The sequence below is a fragment of the Triticum dicoccoides genome, chromosome 2B (genome assembly GCF_002162155.2).
Source record: "Triticum dicoccoides isolate Atlit2015 ecotype Zavitan chromosome 2B, WEW_v2.0, whole genome shotgun sequence".
Taxonomy (NCBI): Eukaryota; Viridiplantae; Streptophyta; class Magnoliopsida; order Poales; family Poaceae; genus Triticum; species Triticum dicoccoides.
Genome location: NC_041383.1, coordinates 617,686,883 through 617,697,717, shown reverse-complemented (window position 1 = coordinate 617,697,717; position 10,835 = coordinate 617,686,883).

Sequence of the window (10,835 nt, the reverse complement as noted above, 5' to 3'; positions counted from 1 at the left end):
CCCGCCTCCCACCTTCCGAGAGACCAGCCACTGCCCCGCCTCCCATCTCCCCAGCAACCAACCGTGGCCTTGCGCCCCATCTCCCTAGTGACCAGCCATGGACACGCTTCCCACCACCCTTGTGACTAGCTGTGGCCCCGCACCAGCATATCCACGCCACCTCCGGCTCCTTTTTGATCTCGCTGGTAGATCTCGAGTGAAGTCCTCCGGCACCCATTGATGCTACCAGCCACCACTCTGCCTCCTCCCCGATGGGACTATGCCGCCGCGTACACACAGTTCATCACCGCCACCCCAGGCCGTTCAATGCCGCCGCCATGGACGAGCCCCACTCCAGCGCCATGGTTCCTGCTTCAACGCAAACACTGGAGCCTACAGGAGGATCCGCGAGGTCGAGAACCATCCCGCCGACCGGAGCCGCCCCACCTTCCCGCCGATCGGCGCCGCCCCGCCCCCATGCACTACTTCCTCCGGCACCCGTCCAGGTATGGGGCTCCACCAGTCCAACTCCTCCTCCCTTATCTATCTGAGATCCTCCTACCATGCTCCTTCACGAACGAGCTTCAACAATCTAAACTTCTTTCCAATATCGACACCTTTACTCATGCAGGCAACTAACAAATTAACCTGACCTGATTTGGGACTAAGATAAAAAGTTAAAAACTGGAGGATGATGTTGACTAGGTAATTATACTGACAGGTTTGTGGTGATTTTTCGTGTTCTAACAACAGGAAAAATGGTGGATAAAAGCGCAGGTTATGTCGCTACGGGCGGCTGCCACAACTGTAAGGTACATGCTTCTAAAAATTGGCCATTTTTTGGGTCTACATCGATAATTTGCCCTGCTGGTTGTAGTGATTTTAAACAAAGGATGTAGTACTACTATGCAGTCATCGATATCTGGTACTGCTACCAAACTGAACCTAACATTGATTAGTTTTCAGTTCTATTGCGCTCAAGCATAGGGAGGGATTGACGTGTTATCGATGGATCACTACCGGTAACTTAACTTATTATGTCAGTTCTAGTGCGACGCTAGCTAAGGTATAAATGTATTGACTGTTCATACCTTTAATCTGTTCAGTTTGTGAACATGTATCAGTTTCAGTCTTAAAATAGGAACACAAATAAGTTAACTTTGCAAGTGCATCAGTTCACCTTGAATGAAATACAGAAGTGGACCATCAAGTTTTTCCATCAGTTCGCTTATTATAAAACAGAAAGTTGGTTGTGAAAAGAAAACTTGAGAACCAATGTCAGCCTAGAAGTTTAGGTCGTGGAGCAAGCCCGCGCAAAAAAGGACTCATGTAGCGCTTCTCCAGGTTGTCCACTGTGTCAATGGCACTCTCTCACAGCAATCTCTCTCCTTCTCTGCTTCTGCTATTAAAATGCATACAAGTGTTGTAATGCTAATTGAGTAGCTTTTCTTGCTCTTTCGGTGTTTGTCACTATTCATGTGAGCACCATTTTGATATGCTTATTTTGTGCTCCGATGAATGTTTTTGGAGCAGTACAAATACATCATCATAGTGAGTAAAGATGTGGCACCTTGGGAAGTACTACCATTAATGTTTGGATCAAGTTCAGAACAGAAAACCCAGGAAAAAAATGTGTGCAAAAGAAACATCTTGTTATATTCTCTATGAATACATGATAATTGGCTTTAGATTGGTACTTTCCTTGAAATGCAGTTACTAGGTCACACTTCAGTACAACAAAAGCCTCCCGACAAGTTCAAATTTCAGACTAGGTCACACTTCATCTTTTGCTCCTGTAGTTTATTTCTTGAGTTGAGAATGTCAGTTTTTGTTCGAGAGAAATACAAAGTTTAGCCCCCATTACTTTTTGTTAAGGCAGGGAGAGAGGTTTTGCTCCTACAACATCTTGTCTCATCCGTTCAGTAAAAAGGTTTGATGGTAGTTTGAATTGTGCACTAGCTTGCGCTTCTTGTTTTGCTCCTTTGGATTATTTCTTCAGTCCAGAATCCTTCACTTTTTGTTCCATATAAGTTCAAAGTTCAGAAAATCAACTTGCAAATTTAGGGAAACATGTGTACCTTGTGAAAAGTTCACAAAATAAATTCTAGGAGGTTCATTTTGTGTTCATTTAAATGTCTTCAATGCAAGTGCGGATGGCCGGTAAGTTCTACTCGAAAGTTCATATATACATGCAGAAAACATGATGCTCTTTACGTGTTTGTTGTTAATGTAGAAAACAGTTTTTAATACCGAAGAACAACATTGCCCACTGCCTACCTCCGTCGCCCACTGCTAGCCGCCAACATTGCCGCCGCACCACAGGTCCACTTCGGCACGAGCTCCAGTGCCGACCATCCTGCCGCTACTCGTAATCCCCTCTTCCATCAGCTCCACTTCATCGGAACCGTAAGTCCGCAGGAGTATGCGTAGCAGGTTCACCAGATCCTCCTGACATCTTCTTCCTTCTCCAAAAATATTTTATTTTATGTTCAATTCTTCGTCATATGTTCATTTCCTATTACCACAGTGCCTTTCGCTTGAATTCCTGCTGATGTTGGCTGTAGCTTGAAACGGCTTCGCCTGCGTGCCTAGGAGTTTGCTTTTCTTCAGTCCAAAGGGAGAAATACTGTCAGTTCATGAACAGAGAATTTTTGTACTAAACATAACATTAGTTCGGTGTGTACTCTGTTGTCAGTCCATGAAAAAACGCAGAATAGTTGGTGCGTGTGAAAAAAAAAGTCAGTACAGGATTCAGTTTGTGTAAGTTTAGATATATCACCTGAATAAATAGTGATTTGCGGCGAGTTTCTTCGGTGTCAATTATGATTCAAGTGCCCTGTTCTTCCTAGCACGCAAGGAACACATGCTTCATTTATGTTTTTGATGAATCCAGCCTAAACTGAAGCCTGTCGGCGAGCCGGGCGCCGGGCCAACCACAAGGCAATGTCGCCGGGCACGGCGCTCGATGGTCGCCAAGCATGGCGCGAGCCTTTTCGGGCCCATTTCCAGGTTAAACTCCAAGGATCACGTCGTGGGGTGCGCGAAGGTGCTAGCTAGCCTCTGCTTTCATTTTTCTTCAAAAGCTTTGCTAACCCATTAGCCACTCATAATATGACTTTGCTTTCAATTAGCCACTGAAAGTTGTGGCCATTTAATGAAAAATCTTTTCTATAAACCAGTTTCTAAAGTTGTCGCCGCGTGGACGCGTCCCACTCCAACGGCATGGCTTATGCTTCAGTGGAAAACAGTGGAACCTGCTGGAGGAGTCACGGGGTCGAGGACCTCTTGCTCAACAGTACAACTTCTTCTTTTGTGGCCGGTTGCTCAAGGAGCTGAGTGTAGGCCGTAGTAAGTACATGAATACTAATATTAGGATATGTGTGGTCCCAGTAAGTACATGAGCACTCTACTAATTAGTAAGTTTCATTGCTTCTGAAAACTGAAAATGTCAGCTTGTACTGATGCATTCCAAAAATGTGTTGTGTGTTTTTAGAAAAAAAACATTTATCAGGTTTTTGGTGGCCAATTATTATTTATGTGGAGATGAATAACTATGCGGATGCGCTCCTGTTGTTTTTCTGGAAAAAAACAAGATGCCATGTTTTACTTTATGAGCTTTCCAAGTTGCATACTTCAAAGTTACTGCTTGCTCCCACACGTGAATTGCGCAATTTCAATGGGTGTCGTCGAGCATGTCAGGAAGTATGCCCTTCGTGAAGTTTTGTAAGTATTTTGTATATTTCATTTGGCAGAGGCTTCATGTGATCTTATGGAGCTTTATATATGTACTGTCGTTACACTTTTAAGACCCTACAGTTCATTATATCGTACATGTGTGGCCCTTCAATATGTATTACATGTTCAGTTCTTAGAAAATAACACAATAGTTCGGTCGAAAACAATGATCAGTTTGATAGTGCTCTCTCCTGCCCATTTTGGTTGATGTCCACGAATGGACAAAAATTGTAATGGAAATGTTCTATTATTACTAGCATATAAGTACAGAAAAAAATTGAACACGACATCAAGTTTGGAAAAAAAGCTCAAACAAAAAAACCATGAAAATTCAAAATGGTAAAAGTTCAAGTGGTAAAATGAGAGAAGTCCATCATATTGTATCAAAACAATGTTGAGTTTAAAAGAAAACACAAAACATTTACATTTTATTAAAAAATCATTCAGTTTAATGGTATAAACTATGCAAGTTCGGGCTTGATGATACCATTGAGAAGTTACGAGGAAAATTATACTGAAAATACGGAGTAAAGTCTAGTATGTGAAAACACGTTCAGTACAAAACCATACAGACATCGGTTCAAGTACTCTTTTTCGGAACCATTCAAAACTATTATGAAAAAAATACCTCAGTACATCGGCTCATCAAGGTTGTACCATACTGAAATCTGGAAAAGTCTGGCAAAAAGTATTTACATCCATTCAAACTCGAGGATACAACAAGTTCAGAGAAAACAAAAGTTTGCAGTTGAGAAATAGGGGATGATCATTCATATGTCTAAAAAATAATTGAGCTTATATACAAAAAGTATTTACATCCGTTCAAACTTAGGGATACCTCAAGTTCACAGAAAACAAAAGTTGTAAGAAAATCATTAACAAAAAAGTAGAGTAAAGTTCGGACTGTGAAAATACAACATTAAAAACAAACATAATGCTCAGTTCAAAAACTCAGTTTTCGGGACGTGATAAAGCTCAAACAAAAATAAACCTCATGGAAACTCAAATGGTAAAAGTTCAAGTCATAGAATGAGAGAAGTCCAACACATCGTTGCAAACAATATTTTCTTTTTGAAAGAAATGCCATTCAACTATATAAATCATGCAAGTTTAGGTACGATGATACCATAGATCGTTGAAAAGTTACGAGGAAAATCATACAGGAAAAAACAGAGTAAAGTCCAGTCTATGAAAACCCGCTCAGTACAAACCCAAAATGGAGATCAGTTTGAGTCCTCCGTTTTCAGAAAATTCAAAATTAATCTATAAAAAATAGCTCAGTACGAACCCATACATAGATCAGTACGAGTACTCTGTTTTTCCGGAGAGAAAAATAGCACGATGGATCTTACCGTATTCAAAATTACTCTTAAACGGTTGCGAAGTAGAGAAAACGTTCAACATGACTAAGTTTCGCATTTTCGATAGCTATCCAACGGTATATTATTTGCACCATTTCGACAAACTTTTTTAAAAAACCGCATTCAAAATCAAATTTGATCGTATTCGAATTCGTTTTTAAACCGTAAGGAACTAGAAAAACATTTCTATAGAAAAAAGTTGCGCATTTTCCATAGCTTTCCAATGGCTTATTTTTTGCGTCAATCCGACAAACCGTTTGCAAAAAAACGCTAAAATACGTTTCGCCCAAAATTTCAATATTTTTCAAATTACTTTTAAATGGTATAAAATTTGAAAAAATAGTACATATATGGAAGATGCGGATTTTCACAAGCTTTCCAACGCCATCTCATTTGCTCAATTCCGAGAAACTGTTTGAAAATTAAATCGAAAATACGATTCACTTTTTTGGTTTTGAAAAAAACGGTTTTTTCAAAACTGCTCTTAAATCATAATTTTTTTGCAAAAACAAATTATAAGATTGTAATGTGGATTTCATGAGCTTTCCAACGATATATTATATGCCCCATTTCAACAAAAAAAATTGCAAAAAAATTTGAACAAAGAAGACGATTTTTAACAGCAATAAAAAGCATCAGTTCAACCGCTCGAATATCATCAGTTCAGCCGCTTGAATTCATCAGTTCAAGTAGGGTAACAAAATAATATTCTGTTACGCGTAACAGAATAGCCCAGATACATATATATATATATATATATATATATATATATATATATATATATATATATATATATATATATACATATATATATTTGTGTTCAACCCTCTACAACATTTACTTATAGCTATGTCTTCATTCTTGAATCTTATTGATCTAAGTGAATGTGATCGGACCCTAACCTATTCTGTGCTTCTACCTCAATTCTATCTGTCCAAATCATATGCATTCTACTGAAACCTGTCGATTGTCTTCTCTTAGTCCTTGTCAGCAGAAGACAATTTGACAAAAAATTAAATATGTTTTAATGTTGTATCCTTATTGCCTGAAAACCAGAGAAGCTGGAATGACCACCCGATAATCCATGTGTGTGTGGGAACATGGAACATCTTTCAGTGAGTTGCATGCATGCCACGTGACTCTCAGATGTGAACCGCCAGGGGCACCCGCGTAATTGCGCTGCGCCCGCCCTCCTATTTCCTATAAATACTCACACGTGCGGTCAATATTTGTTCTTCCATCTCGCCACCTCGCACAAACCCTAGCGCCTCCGCTAGCTCGCGTCGACGCCAGAGACGAAGCGCTTAGCTGACGTGACTTTGCTACGTCTTGAGCTTGTGTTGGTTTTCCTGAAGAGGAAAGGGTGATGCAGCAATAGTAGCATAAGTATTTCCCTAAGTTTTTGAGAACCAAGGTATCAATTCAGTAGGAGGCTCCTCAAAAGTCCCACACACCTACACAAACAAACAAAGAACTCACAACAAACGCAATAAAGGGGTTGTCAATCCCTTCACGGCCACTTGCGAAAGTGAGATCTGATAGAGATAGTATGATAAGATAAATATAGTTTTGGTATTTTATGATATAGATTGCAAAAGTAAAGATGCAAATAAAAGTATATTGAAAGCTTATATGATAAAAGATAGACCCCGGGGCCATAGGTTTCACTAGTGGCTTCTCTCAAGATAGCATAAGTATTACGGTGGGTGAATAAATTATTGTCGAGAAATTGATAGAAAAGCGAATAATTATGAGATTATCTAGGCATGATCATGTATATAGGCATCACGTTCGCGACAAGTAGACCGATTCCTGCCTGCATCTACTACTATTACTCCACACATCAACTGCTATCCAGCATGCATCTAGAGTATTAAATTCATAAGAACAGAGTAACGCATTAAGAAAGATGACATGATGTAGAGGGATAAACTCATGAAATATGATATAAACCCCATCTTTTTATCCTCGATGGCAACAATACAATACATGCCTTGCAACCCCTATTGTCACTGGGTAAGGACACCGCAAGATTGAACCCAAAGCTAAGCACTTCTCCCATTGCAAGAAAGATCAATCTAGTAGGCCAAACCAAACTAATAATTCGAAGAGACTTGCAAAGATAACTCAATCATACAAAAAAGAATTCAGAGGAGGTTCAAATATTTCTCATAGATAAACTTGATCATAAACCCACAATTCATCGGATCTCGACAAACACACCGCAAAAAGAGTTACATCGAATAGATCTCCAAGAAGATCGAGGAGAACATGGTATTGAGATCCAAAAAGAGAGAAGAAACCATCTAGCTAATAATTATGGACCCGAAGGTCTATGGTAAACTACTCACAACTCATCGGAGGGGCTATGGTGTTGATGTAGAAGCCCTCTGTGGTCGATTCCCCCTCCGGTGGAGCGCCGACAAAGGCTCCAAGATGGGATCTCGCGGATACAGAAGGCTACGGTGGTGGAAATTGTTTTTTGTTGGCTCTCTAGATGTTTTCTGGGTACGTCGATATATATAGGAGGAAGAAGTAGGTTGGCGGCCGCCCGAGGGGCCCACGACATAGGGGGGACGCCCTATAGGGGTGGGCATGCCCTCCACCTTCGTGGCTGCCTCGGCTGCTTCTTGGCTTGCACTCCAAGTCCTGTGGATCATGTTCGTTCCAAAAATCATGCTCCCAAAGGTTTCATTCCGTTTGGACTCCGTTTGATATTCCTTTTCTTCGAAATACTGAAATAGGCAAAAAACAGCAATATAGGCTGGGCCTTCGGTTAGTAGGTTAGTCCCAAAAATGATATAAATGTGTAAGATAAAGCCCATAAACATCCAAAACGGGTAATATACTAGCATGGAACAATAAAATATTATAGATACGTTGGGGACATATCAGACTTCTTCGACGCCGTCCTCACGCCTTTCGTGGACCTCGTCCTCTCCGCCGCCGTTGTAGGTGTATCCCATCGCCAAGTTTGGGCACAAGAGATTGAACTACTCGGCCCCTCTTCCAACCTCGTCTAGCAGTTTGTTAGCGGTAATTAAATCTTAGTTTTTACTGCCTTTTTGATCTGTCAAATCCGTCCACTTCAACCAAAAGTGGTTTCTTCACTTCCAAATCTGGATCTGTTCTCATCCGCCTCTCATATCATGCCAAGTGTATTCAATTATGCTTCATAACTAGTTAGATTCACTCGTACAAATCTGGAACCAACTCTCTCCAAATAAGTGAATGTCTTCGCACTATGAGGTCAATGTCTTCTAAACTGATTTATCTTCAAAATCTTCTGAGAATGCATATGACCTCTTCCCCTTCCCTCGCATTTCTAATGTTGTCACAGGTACATGTCCGTGGGAGAATCCCTTGGTTCTCATAGTCTGCATTCATTTGCAGAATACTTCCAGCGTCAAATCGAATCTGCTGAAGCCAGTTCGTGTCTGACCAGTAGACGGAAGCCATTCACTGTGTTGAAGCCAATCAGTCTGAATATTATGGCTTCAGAAAAGTCTTCACGGAAAGGTGGCAGGCAGCGCCGTGGCAACACTGCACTTGATTTTTTCCCTGATCTGTATGAACTGTACAAGTCAGATCCTAAAGAAAACTACAATTAGCGCAAGAACCGGATTCAGTGGATCCAAAGATATTGGGATGAGGAATGGTTCAAGTACAAGTTTGTTACGCCTGAATACGCTGAAAAGAATGCCATCAAGCGCCTGTGGGGTGACTGTCTATACCGTGGCTTGGTGCCAAAGAGCAAGGCTGAAGCCATTGAGCGAAAGTTCTATCCTTGTATGGTCAGAGGACCACAGCCTGAAAGCGCTGACACATCTTCTCTGTTATGGTGTCGTGACGACAATCTTTTCAAGAGCAACTATCAGTTTGCAAAAGATTCAGCTGCCAAGAACCACAAGGAGTTTGGCCTCAACTTCAACCCTGGCCCCTCCTCTCCAAAATCTGATGGAACCCATGAAGCTAATGAGAACAGACTTGGGCCCTTCGCCGATTTTGATGGGCTTCTGTCTCACATTGCTGCCCAGAGGGCAGCAGTGGAGCAATCTGCGGGAGAAGCTGATTCTGATGATGCTCCCTCACCTCCAAAGGAGGAGAAGAAGAAGAAGGCAAAAGCTTCAAAGACATCTGCTTCACCAAAAGCTTCGACAAGGAAGACTCTGAAGTCTGCACTGCCTAAATCCAGTGTGCAGTCTGAAGACTTATCTCGGGTGTCCAAGAGGACCAAGAAGCCATTGCCCAAGAAGGCCCCTGGGCAACCCCTGACACCATTTTGCGCAACAAAGATGACACCATTGATCTGTCCAGTGATGAAGATCTTGGTGATGATGCTCTTGAGATGCTTATCAAGAGCAAGCAAGAGGAAGAAATCTTCAACGATCTGCCCCTCTTTGATGGTGATATTCTAAATAAATTTATCAATGAGTGGTTCGACGACCAGTGCATCAGTATTGATGATCTTCCACTTCCATTGGACATCAGCGTCACCTTCCATGGAGCCATTGCTAGTGAATTGGCGTTGGCTCAAAAGATTGTTGAGCTGAAGAATAAAATTGATTATGAGAAAGCTCACTTCAAGAAGAACATGGCCAAGCTAAGCATGGCAGATGTTCAAATCTTCAAGAAGATGTTGCATGACCTCAAGGAGGAGTTCCACAAGAAGCGCACTAAAGCTAAAGGCTCACGAGAGCGCATGTTTTGCTCAGAAATGTGTTCAAGCACACAATGAAGCTGAGAAGCGCAAAGCTCTTGGGCACCCTGGCATTGATCCCAGGATAGCTGCCGAACAAAAGAAGCCTGCTATGACACCGACTGAAGCACCAAGGCAGGAAGAACCTCGCATTGTCTTCCCTGCCAGCATGACATGCTCGAAGCCTAAGGTCCCCTTAGCAGCTTCAGAGCTGAAGAAAACAAGGGCAGCTAAAGCCGAAGCTAAGAAGCGCAAGCACAAGGACGCATCTGATGATGCCCCTTCCAAGACGAAGTTGAAGACTAAGGGAACTAAGTCTTCAAAGAAAGAGCGTGTTGTGGCCTCTCAACCTCTCATTTCTGAACCTATCTCAGTTGCTCCTCCTGCTATCGGCAACCAAGATCGACGTGTTGTGATCCACCAGCCTGCTTCCACAGAGGCACATGAAGACGAACAAGTTCCAGCTATTGACCCCAACGCAGCTGAAGACATTGGTCGTGAAGACAATGTTATTGATGATGAAGTCCTTCCTCAACTCGAGCATCAGTTCGTATCATTGCCTGCCCCAACAAGCAGCGAATACATTAGCATTGGTCATCCATTAACGCCAATTGCTCAAGATGATTCCTGGGCTGAGCACCCGCAAGAAGAAACCGTAGTTTATGATGAGACACCCCGTACTCCCCCAGCACAAGTTAGCAATCTAGTACTGAATGACGACAACTACATGGAGACTAATCCATCACCAAAGGCATCGCCCATGTTTCAACGGCTTCGCAAAGGTCTAAGGCCATCAGTCTCCATGTCAACCATCCCAGAAGAAGATTCACACCAATCCAGCTCAGTGGCACGTCAAGTTTTCCATGAAGAGAATCCTTCTATGACGGTTCTAGTGTTTGAAGCTAAAGCTGCTGAAGGCATTCTGGCAGCATCAGTCGAAGAAGAAGAAGAAAGAAGAGAATAGAGAGTTGCCACACCCCCTGCCCCAGACCAAGTCATTCTTGAGGAGAATGTGATTGTGCAAGACCCTCTGGTCGTTGACCAAATGGAGGTTGAGAACA